The 22,459-nt window shown below is 35.5% G+C and overlaps 1 long non-coding RNA gene and 1 pseudogene across 2 annotated transcripts; both read left to right on the top strand.

Annotated features, from left to right (window-relative positions):
* The first annotated feature begins 6,479 nt into the window (after positions 1-6,479).
* LOC120090054 (uncharacterized) lies at positions 6,480-8,327 on the top strand. Its single transcript, XR_005485397.2, has 4 exons — positions 6,480-6,933; positions 7,089-7,148; positions 7,280-7,349; positions 8,100-8,327. It is a non-coding gene; the product is annotated as an uncharacterized LOC120090054 (long non-coding RNA).
* A 1,960-nt stretch (positions 8,328-10,287) lies between these two features.
* LOC120090751 (uncharacterized) lies at positions 10,288-14,495 on the top strand (annotated as a pseudogene). The gene is made up of 2 exons (XR_016524290.1): positions 10,288-12,835; positions 12,925-14,495. The product of XR_016524290.1 is annotated as an uncharacterized LOC120090751 (transcript).
* The last annotated feature ends 7,964 nt before the right edge of the window (positions 14,496-22,459 follow it).

The following is a 22,459-nucleotide window of genomic DNA, read 5'->3' as shown; positions in this document are numbered from 1 at the left end:
TAGATTTTCATGAAGTGATTTGTGTTTGTTGTAAATACTTAAGTTTATACATGCATTAGTTTTGAATTATAAAATGTGAATTTGTATTTATAGTCGAAACTTAAATCATATGCTTCTCAAGTGATCGATGGTACACTTGACATGAACGAGGATGAGATTTTTGTACGAGTATTTGAACTAGAGAAACACGGACGTGTTCGTGGTTATGGAGTAGGTGTTACTCCTTCTGAATTGTTTTGATCATCATCTACTATACGCGATCTTAAGCATCATCTTAATGAGTCCAAACAATGCCTTCAAGAATCTAGACGACAAATAAAAGAATCTGAACAAAGAAAAGTTGAGGTACAAGTACTCAAGCATCAAATGAACGAGTTAGAAAATTGTTTTGAGAATAAAATCTAAAAAATGATGGCAGAGATGCGTAAAACATTTGTTTCTAGTTGATAGACTGTAGTTTGATGTTGTAGAATTTCATTAGTCTTTTTGTGGACTTGTATGACATATGAGTTTACTTTCATCATGTCATTGCCTAATTTTTTTTTTATTATATTCTTATACTTTGTAATTCAAGATACTACATGTAACATCCCGCGCCTTTTTATTTAATAGCAATGTAATTTTTCCCTTTTCAGTAATTATCCTTAGTGGAAGGGCACGTTTAGAATTTTTGAATTTAAAGTATAAGTGCGAGGGTTTAAGTGTTGGCGTGGAAATTATTCAAATTTTTTTCAATTGTCAAACTCAATTTGGAAATTTATGGCAAGAATTTATTTTTCTTGGGAAAGGAAAGAAATTTAAATGGTATAAGGTGGAATAAGGAAAGGATTAAATTATAATTGTACTATTTTCATTTTATTATTATTATTATTTTAAAAATAAAAAGAATAACCCTCTCCCTCACGCCTCACTCTCATGCGAAACCCCTCCCTCCCTTTCGTTTTTCTTCCTCCTTCAGCCGTCGTCACCCAGATCGGACGCTAACATCTGCCCCTAGTCACGAATCCCAGCTGCTCGCCGATCACCTCCACCGCTCGCATCTCTCTCTCTCGGCAACCCTTGCCTAATGGTGCCGTCCGCGAGCATCGATGACCCAAACCGCGTGATCTCTCCCTTCTCAGTCGCGTGTCCGTGCCTCTCCTCGCCGTCGACTCATCGCACTGGGGTTTCGCACACCTCTGCTCACGCCGTGTCGGTCATCGTCGACTCTCAGCTGTCCACGGGTGCCAGATCTAAGATCGTGGGTTCGACATCGTTGCTGATCCGTCTTGTCGTCCAGAGCCACTTCTTTGTCCGGCGTCGCTTCTTCGTCCAACGCTGCCCAGCTTCTACCGTCGTCGCAGTTGCTGTCACATCTCTTTTGAGTAAGATTCTTAGTTTTAGGTGTTTTCTTAGAAGTTTAGGTGTGGTTTGTTTTGGAATAATTTTGGTAAGTTTTGGGTGAGTAGTTGGTTTGGTTCCCTTTTTTATTAAGGGTAATCATTGAAAATTTAGTTATTATACTTTGGTTTTGATTTAGGTTCAGTTTGGACAAATAAATAGAACTTTGGAACTAGCCTCGAACCAAGCCGCGACTTCAGTAAGTTAAATTTGTGGTCATTTGATTTAATTTGGTTAATTGGATTTAGACCCTAAATATGAGTTTAAAACTTTGGATTTATTATTTTTGGACTAGGGGTGCTAAATTAATATTTGTAATGTATGTTATAAGGTGGATTTAAAGTCTTCCAAGAGTAAGGTTAATTACTTGGGTTAATTTGGGACCAAATTTGAAGTAAGTAATCTTACTAGTGGAACTGCCCACGGGCCAGGCTTCAGTTGTATGCTAGCATGATAAGTGTATGTTATGGTAAATGTTAGCATGTTGATTGACAATATGACCTGAATCAAAGTATGTTCTAGCACGAATTCTGATTTATTTACATACACACCTAAGTACTTGATCGTTAGTATGTGATAGTATGTGTTTTCATATGTCAATGTCTAATCTACTGGTGTTGAGGCATACTTGCATGTTGTGGATTTATGATGCAAGTTAATATGTTATTAAGAATTATGTGTATGTGATGAAGCCATGGTATCAAGGATTTTTATGTATGTTTTAGAACTGTACAATGTTAAATCTTAGCACGTTAAGACTGTGTGAATATCCTCATTGATTAGTTAGATACTCACCAGTTTGTGTTTCCTTCGGGATTCACCAGTTTGTATTTCCTTCGGGATTCACCAGTTTTGTGTTTCCTTCGGGATTCACCAGTTTTGTGTTTCCTTCGAGATTCACCAATTTTGTGTTTCCTTCGGAATTCACCAATTTTGTGTTTCCTTCGGAATTCACCAGTTTTATGTTTCCTCCGGGATTCACCAGTTTTGTGTTTCCTTCGGGATTCACCAGTTTTGTGGGCATACTTAACTACAATAGAATAGGACTCAGTCTCTTATCTGTTTCATGTGTTTATGTGTCATATGCAGGTATCTAGAGGACATAGATTCCTAGCCTGACCCCAGTGGTGGGGCTACTTACTGAGTATTTCATACTCATTCTTTCTTATGTTGATGTTTCAGATAAGGATAGAGATGCACCGGTGATGGCGCAGTGGAATTCATGATCGAGCTACTGGGACTAGTTTTTACGCTTCCGCATCATGAGATTTAGAATTTTTTTCATGTTTCTCTTAATGTTTAGTTTTGATGTTTGAAACTTATTATTAAGAATTGTTTTTCATATGTATTTATTAACCTTTATGATTTATGAGTACCCTATTATTGTTTTTAACAATTGCATTTAATAAATGTCTTTTGAACTTCTCTTGTTTTAATTAGCATTTATTTCAAATAATTGAGCGTCGTTTTAAATTCTTTGCATGCATTTATTTTAGTAACGGCCTTACCTAAGTCCTAGGGGGTCGGGTCGTTACAGTTGGTATCAGAGCCCATGTTTTGGGTTCTATAGACTGACTTACTATATAAGTCTAGATTGTCCCTATGGCCTATGAACAAATTCCTCGTCATCGCCAGGTACGTCCTATCAATTACAAGTTTTATGATAGTTGTGCATTAAAATATTTGTTTAACTTAAATGCACCAGTTATGTTCTAATTTTAGGACAGTGACTCGTTAGAAGTTATTATAAGAGGATTATCAGGTACGACACTACAAAAGGAGGAAAATAAAATAAAATAAATTATGAGGTCACTTGGCATTAGTTTATCTCATGGGAATTATGTAAGAAACGAACAAATACACATACCTCAGTTCAGAGATCTTAAAGGTTGATGAAACTATGTAGAGTTATGACAGTTTAGAAATAAAGGTATTTATATGTTTAAGCCCAGGAATAAAATTATCTTGACAAGAATTCATTAAGGACTAGTGTTATGTTTTGTGGTGCAATTGGAGACATTATAAATAAATTCCTTCACATGGAACATTCTCGAAAATAATGTTAAAAAAAATTGCTTTATGGATATGAAGGACAAGAGGAAGAGACGATGGATTTATTAAAGGTTTTAAGATATTAAAAACCCAACATTTTGAGAAGAAATTTAGAAAGGATTCATAAGTCATAATCACTTGGATAATACTACAACTTGATAGAGTAGATAAAGTATATGTGGTGATATGAAGAATTATTTTGGAATATTTAGCTAAGTTGATGTCATTAAAGGAAGCTAAAATAGTTGGACATGACCTTGGACTTAAAGGGGATAAACTAAGGTGTTATTTGTTTAGGTCGAAGGATTATTCTAGTATACCTAGACGAAAACCAGAGCCTTATTGTGATGAAAAGATCCAAGTTAGGCAAATTTGAAGAAACAAAGGTCGTTTGGAGTTTAAAAGTATGCAAATTGGCAAAGAAGAATTCTACAAGATGGAAATTCTTAGGGAGAGATAAGTGTGAATGTGAAGAAAGTATCCAAGAAAGTTTACTCTCTTGGAAAGAGAGAAATTTAATGTGTTCGAAACTCCTAGTTAAGTATGGTTTGAAGGCTTGATAAGAGGGGTTACAAGGTATTGGTTTTGGTGTAAAAGAAGAATACCTCATTATCATGTGGAACTTTAGGACAATATGTGTTAGATGTAAAGATAGCTTAGGTAGGTGATTGGTATGGAACTTTATTTTAACACAAGAATCTGTTACCAAAATAGAAGGTTGAGAAGGGATAAGTTAAAAGGGAGTTACTAGTAACAGTAGATGTTCGAGAACTATTGATATGGTATGTTGAGGCTTCATTAGTTAAGACATAAAACATTGAACTATGATGCAAATGTTGGGCATTAGTAAGATTTAAGGGATTTTGACTTTGTGTGCAAGTGTTGGAAACATGAACTAGCAAGACCATCAATTTGATTGAGAAAAGAAAATAATCCAATTTGAGGTAGACAATAATGGTATATGCACAAAAGTAAGTAAGTTGGACCTTCCAATATAACTATTAGTATAAGGGATAGACTTGGCAATAAAGTTGAGTTGATAGTAAGAAGTTACTAAAAGTGGGTTTGGAGCATTACAAGATAGTATGTATTCTCTTGCATGAGGAATGAGTTAACTAGCTTTAGGGAATACGAGTAATCCAAGCTAGGACTTATGAATTAAGAAGGTTTTTTTCGTAAAAATCGACTTCAGGGATCAATTATGGTTATTACGAGGTTATGGAAATGTATTATCAATTGACTGGTGCTTTAGCATCCAGGAACTTCAAAACCTCATTTTTTTTCAGAGGAAATTTTAGACTTATCCATAACAGGGTATAAATATGATATGTGATTGTTTTAAAGCTAAAGAATAATATAAGGATTGGCCCAAGCCAGTTTTATAGCCCACAATGGTATAGAGCCTTATGATGAGTTTCTCATGAATGTAAGGCTTAATTAGACAGAGTTATTCTCAGACATGTAGATCCTAAGAAAGACATCACAGTCGGCACTTCTAGAGTAGAAGCAGTTTTCAGTTGACTAGATTTGTACTGGTATATATCTTCAGATGACGCATTATATAGCATGACCAGTTTCTTCACTACTCGTATGAAGTTTTCCCTGTGACATGGTAGGCTCAGATATATGTTTTTAGTATATAAGACTTTCTTAACTTCATGACCGTTTTCACAGTTCTCAGCTCGGACGTGTAGAAGTGTTGCTGATTTTTCAACATCTTAAGTTTCATAGTTATTTATGGAAGGGGTTGTTACACCTCTTTCGATACTAGTTTTAGCTATATCAAACGATGACCCTCGTTTTGCATCTAGTTTTTTTTTATGAGTCTCCATTTAGCATTGGGTACTCGATTGGATTTTGGTACAATTTTCACCCATAGACTGATGGTCAAATAGAATGTCTGAACCAGATATTGGGAGATATGTTGTACGCTTGTGCACTAGAGTTTTCAGGGAGTTGGGACTTTCATCTGCATTTAGTGGAATTCACATATAATAATAGCTATCAGACTGCCACTGGCACATTACCATTTGAGGTCCTATATGGAAAGAGTTGCGAGTCTCCAGTATGCTGGGGTGAGGTTGGTGAGAGGAAATTGCTAGGACCTAAGCTAGTGCAAACCACGAATGAGGAAATATAGAAGATCAAGGCTCGTATGCAAACAGCTCAGAGCAGACAAGAAAAAGGTATGCCAATATGAGACGTAAGGGCCTAGAATTTGAAATTGGTCATAAGGTGTTTTTGAAAGTAGCACCCATGAAAGGTATTATGAGGTCTGGCAGGAAAGGGAAGCGGAGTTCGAAGTTCATTGGGCCTTTCGAGGTCTTAGAGTGAGTTAGCCCTGTAACTTACCGATTGGCATTGCCTCTAGCACTGTCTTTACTTCATAATGTCTTCCATATTTCGATTTTGAGGAAGTATGTGACAGATTCGTCCCACGTAGTCGACTACGAGCCCTTGCGATGGAATGATAACTTGAGCTACGAGGAGAAGCCCATAGAGATCCTTGCTAGAGAAGTAAAGACATTGCGCCGACGGGAAATTGCTTTTGTGAAAGTCTTGTGGCAGAATCACCAGTTCAGGGAGGTCATCTGGGAATAAGAGGATGAGATGAAGTCCCAGTACCCGGAGCTTTTTCAAGGATGAACTTTCGAGGACGAAAGCTCTTTGAGGGGGGAAGAATGTAGCATCCCACGCCTTTTTATTTAATAATAATGTAATTTTTCCCTTTTCAGTAATTATCCTTAGTGGAAGGGCACGTTTGGATTTTTTGAATTTAAAGTATAAGTGTGAGGATTTAAGTGTTGGCGTGGAAATTATTCAAATTCTTTTCAATTGTCAAACTCAATTTGGAAATTTATGGCAAGAATTTATTTTTCTTGGGAAAGGAAAGAAATTTAAATGGTATAAAGTGGAATAAGAAAAGGATTTAATTATAATTGTACTATTTTCCTTTTATTATTATTATTATTATTATTATTATTATTATTATTATTATTATTATTATTATTATTATTATTATTATTATTATTATCATCATCATCATCTTAAAAATAAAAAGAATAACCCTCTCCCTCATGCCTCACTCTCATGTGAAACCCCCTCTTCGTTTTTCTTCCTCCTTCAGCCGTCGCTGCCCAGATCGGACGCTGAACATCTGTCCCCAGCCGCTCGCCGATCACCTCCACTGCTCGCTTCTCTCTCTCGGCAACCCTTGCCTAATGGTGCCGTCCGCGAGCATCAGCGACCCAAACCGCGTGATCTCTCCCTTCTCAGTCGCGTGCCCATGCCTCTTCTCGCCGCCGACTCTTTGCACTGGGGTTTCGCACACCTCTGCTCACGCCGTGTCAGTCGTCGTTGACTCTCAGCCGTTCGCGGGTGGCAGATCTAAGATCGTGGGTTTGACGTCGTTGTTGATCCGTCTTGTCGTCCAGAGCCACTTCTTCGTCCGACGCTGCCCAGCTCCTACTGTCGTCGCAGTTGCTGTCACATCTCTTTTGGGTAAGATTCTTAGTTTTAGGTGTTTTCTTCGAAGTTTGGGTGTGGTTTGTTTTGGAATAATTTTGGTAAGTTTTGGGTGAGTAGTTGGTTTGGTTCCCTTTTTTATCAAGGGTAATCGTTGAAAATTTAGTTATTATACTTTGGTTTTGATTTAGGTTCAGTTTGGACAAATAAATAGAACTTTAGAACTGGCCTCGAACCAAGCCGCGACTTCGGTAAGTTAAATTTGTGGTCATTTGATTTAATTTAGTTAATTGAATTTAGACCCCAAAGATGAGTTTAAAACTTTGGATTTATTATTTTTGGACTAGGGGTGCTAAATTAATATTTGTAATGTATGTTATAGGGTGGATTCAAAGTCTTCCAAGAGTTGTAAGAAGGTTAATTACTTGGGTTAATTTGGGATCAAATTTGAAGTAAGTAATCTTATTACTGGAACTGTCCACGGGCCAGGCTTTAGTTGTATGCTAGCATGATAAGTGTATGTTATGGTAAATGTTAGCATGTTGATTGACAGTATGACATGAATCAAAGTATGTTCTAGCACGAATTCTGATTTGTTTATATACACACCTAAGTACTTGATCGTTAGTATGTGATAGTATGTGTTTTCATATGTTGATGTCTAATCTGCTGGTGTTGAGGCATACTTGCATGTTGTGGATTTATGATGTAAGTTATACATGGATGATGTATAATATATTATTAAGAATTATGTGTATGTGATGAAGCCATGGTATCAAAGATTTTTATGTATGTTTTAGAACTGTACAATGTTGAATCTTAACACGTTAAGACTGTGTGAATATCCTCGTTGATTAGTTAGATGCTCACCAGTTTGTGTTTCCTTCGGGATTCACCAGTTTATGTTTCCTTCGGGATTCACCAGTTTTGTGTTTCCTTCAGGATTCACCAGTTTGTGTTTCCTTCGGGATTCACCAATTTTGTGTTTCCTTCGGGATTCATCAATTTTGTGTTTCCTTCGGGATCCACCAGTTTTGTGGGCATACTCAACTACAATAGGATAGGACTCAGTCTCTTGTCTGTTTCATGTATTTATGTGCCATATGCGAGTATTTAAAAGACATAGATGTCTAGCCTGACCCTAGTGGTGGGATTACTTACTGAGTATTTCATACTCATTCTTTATTATGTTGATGTTTCAGGTAAGGATAAAGATGCACCGGCGATAACGCAGCGGAATTCATGATCGAGCCACTAGGACTAGTTTTTACGCTTCCGCATCATAAGATTTAGAGTTCTTTTCATGTTTCTCTTAATGTTTAGTTTTGATGTTTGAAACTTATTATTAAGAATTGTTTTTCATATGTATTTATTAACCTTTATGATTTATGGGTACCCTATTTTTGTTTTTAATAAATTTCTTTTGAACTTCTCTTGTTTTAATTAGCATTTATTTCAAATAGCTAAGTGTCGTTTTAAATTCTTTGCATGCATTTATTTTAGTAACGGCCTTACCTAAGTCTTAGGGGTCGGGTCGTTACATTACTTTGTACATGGATTAATAAAAATAACCTTTTGAGATTTGTCAATAAATGTAAAAGGCTTTGTGAGAGAATTCTCAAAGGATATACAATTATTGATAAATAAGCGTTTATGAAAGTTTTAAAATCTTTGAAAATAGTATTATAAGCTTTTAAAAAAACAATAAGAACTTCGAAAAAGACCATTTAACATTAAATAATTATCGATAAATAATTTGACAATTATCGAAGACACGTGACCTATAAAAAATAATAATATACTAGAAACTTCCTCAGGGAAGAATATCAAGGAATGGCACTTGGGAGCAGAAAAAGTGAGGGAAGATAAGTTCAAGTTGGAGGTAGAGCCAAGGAGTTGAGAAAGAGATGTTTTCTTTAATAGAGCAAGGCAAGAAATCAAAATTCGATTATCTCAGTGTTGCTATATTAATAAATTTTCGAGAAAATTATCTTTTTAGTCTCCAAATTTTGAAGAATATGTGTATTTGTTCTTTAAGTTTTTAAACATATCTTTTCAGCCCCCGAATTTGATAGAATAGATTAATTTGATCCCCAAATTTCTAAAATGTACTTTTTAAATCTCTGGATTTTTTAAATTAAGTTCAAAAAATCCCTACAATAATTTATCATTATTATATCCAATTAGAAAATTAATTTTTTTAAAAAAACTACATCTTCTCTGTAAACTTAACTTTTCAATATATTTTTGTAATTCAAAATTTCATATACTTAAATAAAATAAAAATAAAAAATAGTTTAGAAATCTTTTAAACTTATTATGAAAAATTTGGTAACTAAAAAGATGTATTTTAAACACTCAGAGTCCAACATTTTAAGCACCAAATATCAAATATACTTATTCTAAAAAGAATTAAAGACTAAAAAGGTAGTTTGCCTTAAATTTTATTTTAGCAATGTTTGTGTGTCAATGTAAAAAACAATAACGATGGATGAATGAATGACTGATTATCCTATTTGTGTAGAATTTATTTTCTAAAAAAAAAATAAATCCGGATTTAGCTAGTTTAACTAAAAAGGGTAATTTTATTGAACATTTTGAATCGAAGTTTTATATTGATAATGATTTTATTTTTACATATCATTTCGGTTTTTTTTTTGTTTTTCTTGTGTCAAAAGTATCAAATAATTTTTTAGTGAAGAAACAAACCAAAAAATGAAAAGGATTAATTTGACAACTATGTTTTCAGAAAAATAGCGGCAATAATATATTATTTTATAAAATGGTTAATAACTTTAATTAAACCAATCGATTTGAAAACTTTTTTTTTCCTAGAAGTATAAGATATATAATTGGGTTGTATGAGAAATATAATAAATTTGTGTCATTCACTAAAGAAAAAGAAATGAAAAATGAAACCATCGCACAAATATAACAAGTTCAAAGTACTAGTAGATATAATATAATATAAAAAAATTTATAGATATGAGTCGATAGATTTAACTATATTTATAATTTTTTAAAGATGATGCCCTACACTTAATTATTATTTCTAAAAATGCTATCAATGCAATTACTCCATCCAATAAGCTAAGTAGGAACAAAATCCTCAGAGGAACAACAGCTAAGCATAAAAAAGGGGAAATGAAGAAGAATTTAGCAAGAGAGAAGAAAAGATGAGAGGAAAGAGAGAAGTTTTTAGCTTCAGCGATCCAAATCCCAACTTCATTAAGATAGTTAGAACTTAGAAGAACCTTTTAGTGCACTAATGGCTAAATTGGAGTCTGATCCTATAATCAATGAGTGAACTCCCAAGCTAAAGTCGGTCAAATATGGCTGCAATCTCCGCATGAAATGGATTCAGAAAATATCTGATTCAATAATCAAGGAGCGATTGTCATATTTGTAGAATAATAGTATATGATTTGATATCCCACAACCACCCTGTAATTTGACTTGGAAGAAATGCCTTATAATCACAACGTATCTATAATTTAATATGAACAAAATATCATTTATCAACTCGGAAGAGTTGTGGTCTTGGACTTGGAAGCTCGAAAACTGAGTGGTTCAATACCAACTTCTTTGGGAAATATGACTCATCTCACTGAAATCAGATTGGGAGACAACAAACTCCACGGCCATATTCCCCAAGAATTTGGTCAACTACTACAGTTGCGTCATCTCAATTTGTCCTACAATAACTTCAGCGGCGAGATTCCGAGAAATATGTGTCATTGCACCCAGCTGCTTCATTTCAACTTAGGTAACAATGGGCTTGAAGGTCAGATTCCACACCAGTTGTTCACATTAACCAAGTTGGAACGACTCAGCCTTAACAATCTGATTGGAACAGTTCCATCTTGGATAGGAAACTTTTCTTCCCTCCTTAATTTGTCAGTCGCATATAACAATTTTGAAGGGAACACTCCCAACGAACTCGGGCGCCTGACAAGATTGGAATTCTTTACAGTTACTGCAAACTATTTGACAGGTACAGTGCCACTTTCACTCTATAATATAACTTCTATGGCTTTGTTGAGTCTTACTGCAAATCGACTACAAGGAACTCAACCACCAAATATTGGATATACACTACCCAATTTTCAGTTCTTTGGTGGTGGTGGCAATAATTTCACAGGGTCTATTCCCACGTCGTTTGCCAACATCTCTGGTCTTCGAAAACTAGATCTTGCTAGTAACAGTTTCACTGGAATGCTACCTAATGATTTGGCGAGCTTAATAGACTTGGAGAGACTCAATTTTGAAGACAACAGACTTGGAAGTGGAAGAATCGGTGACTTAAATTTTATCAGTTCCTTGGGTCTATCTTGGAATAATTTTGGAGGGGTATTGCCTTCATCTATTGGCAACCTTTCAAGCCACCTCACAGCGTTAACCTTGGGTGCAAATATGTTAAGTGGAAGCATTCCTTCTGGGATTATAAACTTGATTAACTTGCAACATCTAGTGGTGGGGCAGAATTATTTGAATGGCAGTGTTCCTCCTAATATTGGGAATCTTCAAAACTTGGTGAAGCTATTTTTGCAGGGTAACAAATTAACTGGGCCAATTCCATCATCTATTGGTAACTTATCTTCGATCACTAAGCTTTACATGAACGATAACAGACTTGAAGGAAGTATACCAACAAGCTTGGGACGTTGCAAAATGCTTTTAATTCTTAACCTATCTGGTAACAGACTAAGTGGCAGTATACCAAATGAAGTTCTTCATCTCTCTTCCATTTTGGCCTATTTAGCCTTGAATAATAACTCACTTACTGGTCCACTACCACTTGAAGTGGATGAGGTAGTTAATTTGATAACGTTGGATGTATCAAGGAACAAATTATCGGGTAACATTTCTAGCAATCTTGGTAACTGTGTAAGCATGCGTTACTTGGATTTCAGTGGTAACCAATTTGAGGGAACAATGCCTCAATCTTTAGAAGCTTTGAAAAGTCTTGAAGTACTAAATCTTTCCAGTAATAACTTGTCTGGGTCAATTCCCCAATTTCTTGGTAAGCTTCACGCACTCAAGTATGTCAATCTATCCTATAATAACTTTGAGGGGAAAGTGCCCAAAGAAGGAGTTTTTTCTAATTCAACCATGATTTCTATCATTGGGAATAATAATGTATGTGATGGTTTACAAGAATTACATTCACCTCCGTGCAAGCCTAACCAAACACATTTGCCCAATAAGCGGTCTCTAGCATCAAAGGTGCTAATCCCTGTAGTATCTACTGTCGCATTCATTGTTATTTTGGTGAGCATCCTTTGTGTATTTTTTGTGTTCAAGAAGTCGAGGAAGGATGCTTCAACTCCATCTTCTACAAAGGAGTTTCTACCACAAATTTCTTATTTAGAACTCAACAAATCAACTAACGGATTCTCTAGGGGCAATTTGATTGGTTCGGGCAGTTTTGGCTCTGTGTATAAAGGTGTTCTTTCAAATGATGGATCTATTGTTGCCATTAAGGTTTTGAAACCTCCAACAACAAGGTGCTTCCAAGAGTTTTATTGATGAATGCAATACTCTCTCAAACATACGACATCGAAATCTCCTAAAGATCATAACTTCTTGCTCAAGTATTGATGTACAAGGTAACGAATTTAAAGCATTAGTCTTCAATTTCATATCCAATGGAAATCTTGATTGTTGGCTTCATCCTGCAAATAAAGGGCACGATCAAAGGAGGTTGAATCTCCTTCAAAGATTGAATATTGCTATTGATATTGCATGTGGATTAGATTATCTCCATAATCTTTGTGAAACTCCTATTATTCATTGTGATCTAAAGCCCAACAAATGGTAGCTCATGTAGGAAATTTTGGGTTGGCTAGATTTATGTTGGAATGATCAAATGCGCAATTATCTTTTGGTCAAACCATGTCACTTGCACTTAAGGGTTCTATATGGTATATCCCTCCAGGTATTTTTCTTTTGTCTAAACTCTATCAACTTTCTATCAACTTTCAATCGTAATTGCTACTTGGTATAATAATGAATGAACAATTGCAGAGTATGGCACTGGTAGCAAAATTTCCATCGAAGGAGATATCTTCAGCTACGGAATACTATTGTTAGAGATGGTCATCGGAAAAAGACATACTGATGATACATTTGGTCATGGTGTAGATATTCATTTGTTCACTACAATGGGGCTATCTCGCGATGCCTTGGGCATAATAGACCCTTCTATACTATTTGTAGAAATAGGTCAAGAAGAAGAAAGCGAAGACAAAATATAAGAAATAGCAATAATGAGTGAGGAACAACGTAGAAAAATCATACCGAGATATGTGGAAGAATGTTTAGTATCAATGATGAGAATCAGATTGTCGTGCTCGTTGAGGGCACCTAGGGAGAAAACATCGATGAATGTGGTCGTCAATGAATTGCAAGAAATTAAAAGCTCCTATCTCTGAGAAAGACACGCCAAAGGTTACATGGATATCTTTTTCCCCAAGCTTGAGAAAAGAATGAATGTACTTGGCCACAAGCAATGGATTGTGCTAGAAAATCCACCTTTCAGACCACCCTAGATAACAATTTACAATAGATGGTGAAATGTTTCTCAATTCTAATAATAAGACCGCTTTCCACTTTTTGTTCTTAGACTAATAGATTGATTAGATTATTACTCATTTTACATTATGTTTTTCTTTTATCGCAATTACTTGCCATGTTTCCTTTTGCGGAAAAAAAAATAAAAAATAATAAAATAATAAAAATCTACCTTCAATGTTAGACTTTAGAAACTAATCATCCAAATACAGGTTCAAAAGCACCTCAATAGCAAAGTGATGTTCCAAATAACTTCAAATAAAGCAAAGAAGATCAAAAGAGATTTTTTTTAAAAATGAAGGTAAATTCCTATCTTAGATTTATTTTCTTGCAGCTTTTCACAATTCCAAAACCAAGCTATCAACCACTAAAACACAAGTTCAAAGTCATTCAATAGTAGAGAAATGTTCCAAAAGACCTCAAATAAAGCAAAGAAGATCAAAACAACAAAAGCATATTTAAGGCATATCCTCATTTTACATTCTAATTTTTCTTCTCCTGATTCTTCACCCATGGAGGGGAGAACTTTCGATATCAATATCAAGAGGGTCAAGGGCCTCACGAACGTCAATTTCTTCTCGACGATGGATGTATATGATGTTGTTACAATCTCTTGAAATCCCTGCAGAAAGTTGAAGCAGAAGACTTCGGTAGCTAAAAGACAGAGATGAGATCCGGAGTTGGACTCCTCGGTGGTTTGTTGATCGGCGATATGATCTCAGATGTCGGTGATGTGGCGACCTAGGATGCTGGTTTTGGCGAGAGCTTTAATTTAAAAGCCCCTTTTTCTATGATAATTTTTTTTTTCTATGTATATGAAATTTTTTGAAGCTTTAAATTACAGAATTTTAATAGGTTTGGAGTTTTCTCTATTAGAATATGAACGTCGTTTTGCATTTTTTTTTAAGTTTGTGTAACTAATCTTTTACTACTTAAAATTGAATCCGTTGTACTTTCATTTTTCTACTGTATAACTAATCTTTGATCCTAGTTTTTTTAATAGAAAGTTTCAAATTTTTGGAGTAGTTCTATACAACTTCATTGTTCCTTACATATATTTTATTTTTGTTAGATGTGTACAATCCATGACAGTGAATCAATAACTGACAAAGAAAGAGTTGGTTCAAAGGGCCAAAAGAATAAGATTATGAATCCATTCAATAGTAATGATTGTAGTGAGAGAAAGTGAATAACGGTGATTGAGGATGAAGAAAATGGATCGGAATTGAAGAATTTGTTCAGTGGTTGAAGAGAGAGATAGATAACTGTGGGAGGTGTGAGGAAGAAGAAGATGGATTGTGGATCAGTAGTTGGATATGAAAATTCAAAATATTTATGGTATTTTTAAAAATAAAAATAAAAAGGAATTTGGAAAATTCGAAATTTGGAAAATGATTTTTTTTTACAGGGTTAAAATTGAGGGTAGAGAGTAGAGAAAAATATTACTGATAATTGAGTATTAAAAATTTGAATTCAAGATTTGTGTTCGATATATGTTTACTTTGTAAGAATTTGTTATGTTTTAAGAATGAAAAGAAAATTAAGTATTTTTTAATGGTTACAGCAAGAAATTTATTTCGTGGAACTTGAACTTTTGTATTTGTATTAATTTTGTAGAAAGTGAGTACAATCACTAGTACATAATATTTTGATGCCTTCAAAATAAACTATAGTAGTTAAGCTAGTTGATCTTCTTGAATGATCGGTTTTTAGGCTTGTTGATCTGATCGTCCTTTGAGCTTGTTGATCTTCTTAGATGATCGGGCTTTGGGCTTGATGATCTTCTTGGACGATCAGCCTTGGAGCTTGTTGATCTTCTTGGATGATCGGTCTTCGGGCTTGTTGATCTATAGGTCTGGCCTTTGGGCCCAATTAGTTGGACTTAGACTTGGTTGGTCCATGCGTCTAGCTTTGGGTCCAATTGATCGAATTTAGGTCTGATATGACATTTTGGTCAAATTCAACCTAATTTTGCTTAGTTCAACTTTGACCCAAATCTTCTTCAAAATTTGTTTTCAACTTCAATTAGGGACATATGTCAACTCCTAATTAGGCCCAAATTTAATGATTTGAAAGTTCATTATTAATTTAGTAAATGACGTGGCAACTTATGATTAATCCAAAATTTCTCATTCAACAAATGTCCCTCTCAAGATTTATGCATATATATGGTGGGATAAATCTCGAAAATATAAAGTTGGAATCAAAATCCAAATATATCTGTTCTTTAATTTGGCCAAAATTCATGTGTCAATCAAACTATGAATTTAGTACATAAGTTTAACTTGAATTTGGGATAAAATTTAGAATATGGTCAAATTTACGAAAAAATTTGAGTCTTGTCCTAATTTAATTTGATTTTAAGGATAAAACTCAGAAATTTTGAATTTAAAATAAAAATTCAAGTTTCATCCCATTTAATTTGATTTGGAGATAGAAACTTAAAAATTTGGCTTTAAAAAAGAAATTTGGAATGTGGCCAAATTTACGAAGAATTTTGAGTTTTGTTCCAACTTAATTTGATTTTAGGGATATAACTCAGAAATTTTGAATTTAAAATAAAAAATCAAGTTTCATCCCAATTTAATTTTGTTTGGAGATGAAAACTTAAAAATTTGGTTTTAAAAAATAAATTTGGAATATGGCCAAAATTACGAAAAAATTTTGAGCTTTGTCCAAATTTAATTTGATTTGGATTTAAGATACAATTTGGAATATGCCCAGATTTTAATAAAATATCAATTGAGAATTTTTTTCTTTAAGGTTTGACAACTTGAATTTGGAATAAAATTTGGAATATGGCCAAATTTTAATTTGAGATTTTACCCCAATTTGATTTGGATTTAAGAAAAAATTTGGGATATGCTTAAATTTTAATAAAAGATCAATTGAGATTTTTTTTCTTATCCACCATTTATTTCAATAGAAGAGGAAAACTTAAGGTTGGATACCTTAATTTGGAATATGGCCAAATTTTAATTTGAGATTTTACCGCAATTTGATTTGGATTTAAGATGAAATTTGGGATATGACCAAATTTTAATAAAAGATCCATTGAGATTTTTTTTTCTCTTATCCACAATTTATTTTCATTGAAAATAAAAACTCAAAATTGGATAACTTAAATTTGGAATAAAATTTTGAATATGGCCAAACTTTTAATTTACGAGTTTTATCCTCAATTTAATTTGATTTTGAGATAAAAACTCAACGTTGGATAATTGGAACAAAATTTAAAATATGACCAAATTTTAATTTGAGGTAAATTTGAGACTTTATCCCCTAATTTAATTTTGTTTCGAGTGTAAAGACTAAATTTCATGATTTGAACTTAGAGATAAATTTTGAAATATGCCAAAATTTTGATAAGAGATTAATTGAGATTTTTTTCTCCAATTTATTTTGATTGAAGATCAAAACTTAACAGGATACTTTGAATTTGGAAGATGGCCAAATTTTAATTTGGAATGAATTTTAGATCTTTCTCCTAATTTGATTTGGAAATAGAGATAAGAACATAAATTTAGATGAATTTGATATAAAATTTGGAAGATGTCCAAATTTTAATTTGAGATTTTATCCATAATTTGGCTTGAGATAAAAATCTGATGATTTAGATTTAGGATAAAATTTGGAATATGGCCAAATTTTAATTTGAGATTTTATTTACAATTTAATCTCAATGTTGAACAACTTGATTTTGAATAAAATTTAGAATATGATCAAATTTTAATTTGTGATTTTATCCACAATTTTAATTTGACTGTGAATAAAATTTGGAATATGTCCAAATCTTAGTTGAAGATAAATTTGTTGACAAAATCTAATAAAATCAAATTAAATAGAGAATTTTTTTTTTTAAAAAAAAAAATTAATGTGAAATTAGGATGGAATCAAATTAGGAAATCTAATAAAAATCTAATATTTTAAATCAAATCTTTATTTGATTTGAATTTCCTAATTTGTTATGGAACCCAGGTAACCTCTATAAATAGGACCCCAAACCCCTCTATTATCCTAATTCTGTCTTATTCTTCTAATCTTTCATTTATTTCATTTTCCTTTTCTTCTTCCAATGTTTTTTTCTTTTTTTTTAAAAAAAAATTCTTTATTTCTTTCTTTTTTCACTCTTTTTTTTTTCTCAATTTTCTTTTTTTTCTTTTTATTTCTTCCCCTTTTTATTCTTTTATTCTTTTTTTAATTTTTTTTTTTTTTTTGCAGGAAGTGATGTTTTATTTTTATTTTTTTTTGCAGCAATTCCTTCATACATGAACGTCTCCTTGGTATACATAGGAATGACTTTGGAAAGGTCTACCTATGGGGGGACCCGCAAAGGCTTACAACTCCCTCATTCAATCACCCTAAGGACGACCTCAAAAAGGTTTACCTTGTATCGTCGTTCGTGTATTCTGATCATCATGGGGGGCCCCACAAAGGCTTACAACTCCTCTATTCGATCACTTTAGGGATGACCCCGGAAAGGTCTACCTTGTATCGCCGCTCGTGCATCCCGATCGTCAAGAGAGGCCTGCAAAGGTTTACAACTCCCTCATTCGATCACATTAGGGACGACCTCGGAAAGGTCTACCTTGTATCACCGTTCGTGCATCCCAATCATCATGAGGGTCACACAAAGGCTTAAAACTCCCTCATTCAATCACCTTAGGGACGACCCGGAAAGGTCTACCTTATATCACCATTCGTGTATCCTGATCATCATGGAGCCCCATAAAAGTTTACAACTCCCCCATTCAATCACCCTAGGACGATCCCGGAAAGGTCTACCTTGTATTGTCGTTCGTGCATCCTGATCGTCATAGGGGGCCCGCAAAGGTTTACAACTCCTCCATTCGATCACCTTAGGGATGATCCCAGAAAGGTCTACCTTGTATCGCCACTCGTGCATTCCGATCGTCATGGGGGGCCCGCAAAGGCCTACAACTCCCCCATTCGATCATCCTAAGGATGACCCCAGACAGGTCAACTTATGTACATTTTGTTCATCATTAGAGGGGGGGTCTTGGAAAAGATTACAACTCCCCCATTCGATCAACCTAGGGATGACCCTGGAAATGTCTACCCTATTATGTTACTCCTTGATCAAAATTTGAAGATAAGGCAAATATGCCATCGAGTATTGAAGATGAGGCGGATATGCCATCAAACTTTGAAGATGAGGAGAATATACCATCAAGCATTTGAGTGGAGTCAAGTTGGCCGGAGTTGATCTCGCATATAAGGCGAAGCCGGATGGACCAGAGTTGTGGTGGAGTCATACAGACCAAAGTTTTCCTCGTATATGAGGTAGAGCTAGGTAGACCAAACTCGATCTCGCATATGAGGTGGAACCACACTAACATTTTTGGAGAGGAAGCGAAGCTGCACCAACATTTTGGAGAAGAGGTGAAGTTACCAACATTTTGGAGAAGGAGTAAAGTTGCACCGACATGAATTGCGAAGATGAAGTGGAGCCGCAGACATAAATCGTGAAGATAAAGCAGAGCCACGCCAAACATGGGAGATGAAGCAAGCCACGCCAAACTTGGGAGATTAAGTGAGCCACGCTAGACTTGGGAGATGAAGCGAGCCACGCCAGACTTGGTATATAGAATGGGTCATGCCAGACATTGGAGATGAAACGAGCCACACCAGACTGTGGAGATAAAGTAAAGTCGCGCTAACATTTTGGAGATGAAGAGAAGCCGCACCATGACTTTGGAGATGGAGTGAAGTCGTGCCATCAGTTTGGAGATGGAGTGAAACCGCGCCATCAATTTGGAGATGAAACGAAGCCACGTCACGACTTTGGAGATGAAGCGAAGTCGGGCCAACATTTTGGAGATGAAGCGAAGTCATGCCATCAGTTTGGAGATGAAGTGAACTAAGCCAAACTTTGGAGATAAAGCAAAATTGCGCTAACATTTTGGAAATGAAGTGAAGCCGCACCACGACTTTAGAGATGAAGCGAAGTCACACCATCAGTTTGGAGATGAAGCGAAGCCATGCCACGGGTTTGAAGATGGAGCGAACCACGCCAGACTTTGGAGATGAAGCGAAGTCGCGTCATGATTTTGGAGATGAACCGAAACCGCGTCATGATTTTGGAGATGAAGCGAAGCCACACCATCAGTTTGGAGATGAAGTGAAACCACACCACGACTTTGAAGATGAAACAAACCACGCAAGAATTTGGAGATGAAGTGAAGTCGCATCATGGTTTTGTAGACGAAGACATTAAAGATGGAGCCGAGCCATGCACACCAACCATGAACTTGAAGATGAAGTGGAGCCATACACACCGACCTTGAACTTGAAGATGGAGCGGAGCCATGCATATCGACCTTGAACTTGAAGATGGAAGTAGAGCCATGCACACCAATCTTAAACTTGAAGATGGAAGCAGAGCCATGCACACCGATCTTGAACTTGAAGATGGAAGTGGAGCCATGCATGTCGATCTTGAGCTTGAAGATGGAGTAGCATCGATGGAGCCTCTGAACTTGAAGATGGAGAAGCATCGACGAGACCTTCGCGTTTGAGTTTGATAGAGCATCGATAAATCCTCTGCATTTGAGTTTGATGAAGCATCGACGAATCTTCTACACTTGAGCTTGAAGAATCGGCAAATCCTCTACATTTGAGCTTGAAGCATCAGCGAATCCTCCGCACTTGAGTTTGACGAAGCATAGATGAATCTTCGCATTGAGCTTGACTTTGTGACTTTGAGCATGAAGATGTCATTGCAAGCCTCCAGACTTGAGCATGAAGATGAAGCATCGATGAAACCTCTGAACTTGAAGATGGAGGAGCATCGATGAAGCCTCTGAACTTGAAGATTGAAGAGCATCGACGAAGCCTCTGAACTTGAAGATGGAGGAGTATCCAAGTTTGATTTTGAAGAGGAAGCAAAGCACATTCCAAGTGTATGCCTTTTATTTATTTTGCTAGCTCCTTATGAGGGATGAACAACTTCAATCCGTTGTGTTTCCCTCAATAGGGATGAATATCTTCAATTTGGAGTGTCATTCTTTAACAGGGATGATCAACATCAATCTTATAGTATCATACTTAGGTGGTTGTGGTACCCTTTCTGATGGACTAAACTTAAATTTCTTTAAGTTGCCTCCTTAAAGAAAGGGATCATGTCATGACGTATTTTTTTTTTTAACTGAACTGAACTTGAAGTTTCTTTCTAGCTGTCTACATACCCTTCATAATAATAGGGATCGTCATAACGTAGTTAAAAATGAACGCCTTTTTTTTATGCGCGACTGAACTTAAATTTCTCTAAGTTTCCTACGTACCATTTATAATAATAGGGATCAAGTCGTAACGTAGTTCGTACAAAGATTTTTTTTTTGGGGGGGAGGGAGGGGGGGCATTCATATTTTAAGCTCATGCAGGCCAGGAGCATCATGCAGTTTAGGCTCTTGTGATGAGGAGCTTCTTCATTTAAACTTCAGAAGCTTTTATTTCATCATGGTTTTGATCATCCTCTTCATTTATAGGATTCGTCAATATGATGAGTTTTGGCTTCACTATCAAGGAATCCTTTATATTTATATCAACAGAAAATTTCCTTTTCATGCGTGAAGGGACACGACTGTGAATCTTTTCGTCATTGTTTTCTTCATGGAATGATGTTGCCTTCAATATTTTCATCCTTCCTTTACGTTGATTGCTTGTTGTCTTGAGACGATCAAAAGCAGATGTTGAAGGTCGATCTTTCTTTAACGTGGATATACTTAGCCTTTTGAAGGCTGAAGTTCGAGTAGAAGTAGTCATTCAACAACGGTCTTCTTCTCCTATCGTGGCCATACTCAATCTTTGAAAGACTGAAGATCGAGCACTTGAAGGCTTAATACGATCGAAGACATAAGTTCTTTGCTTCATTTTTTCTGAATCGTTGACTTCTTCGGCAGTTATATGATTGTTGTCGACTTCCACTATGCCGACAATGTGACATGCAATAACTTCTGATACTTTCTCTAGATGATTTGCTGACATGCAAGAAAGCTTATTGGGAGAAATTCTGCCAAAGTTGTCGGACGTTAGAATTGAGGGAAGTCCTTGTCTTCTTTCTTAGTAGGCTTAGGCTTCCATGTCATCTTTTTTCCTTTCTTTTTATAAGTCTTATTCCTTTTTCTATAGCTTCGATAGGAACGCGACTCTTTTTGGGTGGAGTTTGGCTGTCGTCTTTTTTGATAAATCACAACTATCCACCCTTTGTTGTCATCTTCAACGAGCTTATCTTTCTTTTTGGAATTTGCTATTTGAATCTCTTGCTGAAACTAAACAACTATAGGCTCGAAGGCTCCAAATTGGATCAAGCTTTGTCTTTGAGCATGAGACACAGACAGTGTTAGAACACTTGAAGTCAACACTACTGTAGCGTGATTTGTCTGAGCTACTTCATCTAAATCTAGCTCAATCTTCTTTTCACGAGCCAACTTCAGAATTCGTTCCTTCAGCACAAAGCACCTTTCAATTGGGTGACTAACGACCTGATGATACTTGCAGTAGTTAAAATCATCTACTTTTCCTGGTTGTTCCAGCCGCTTGCATTTCAGCAGCTGAATAAGTTGTTTCTCTAGCAGTTGCTCCAACATATCTGCCACATCAGAGTAAGGGAATGGATAAACCTTCTCCTGTATTTCTTTAAGAGTTGGACGACGCTTCTCGCCCTCATTGTGCCTTCTTTCAAATTTTGTTTGTTTTCCTTTGGAGGAAAATTCCAGCGGGGTCACATGAACGACCATAGATTCTTTTGTGGCACTATCCATGATCTTTTCAGTGCCCTTGGCTTCATTCTTGTATTTTTTTCCCTTCGAGGACTAGGAAATCTTTAGTTCCCCTGTTGGAGATGCTTAGCTTCATATCATGAGCACGTGTTGCCAACTCCTCAAACGTACGAGGTTTTATCCCTTGTAGGATGTAAAGAAGCTCACAGTGCATGTCTTGAGTGCACATCACCATTACAGATAATTCA

This window comes from Benincasa hispida, chromosome 11 (assembly GCF_027475165.1).
Source record: "Benincasa hispida cultivar pf3 chromosome 11, pf3_genome.v1.1, whole genome shotgun sequence".
Lineage (NCBI taxonomy): Eukaryota > Viridiplantae > Streptophyta > Magnoliopsida > Cucurbitales > Cucurbitaceae > Benincasa > Benincasa hispida.
This window is presented reverse-complemented; position numbering and strand designations above follow the sequence as displayed.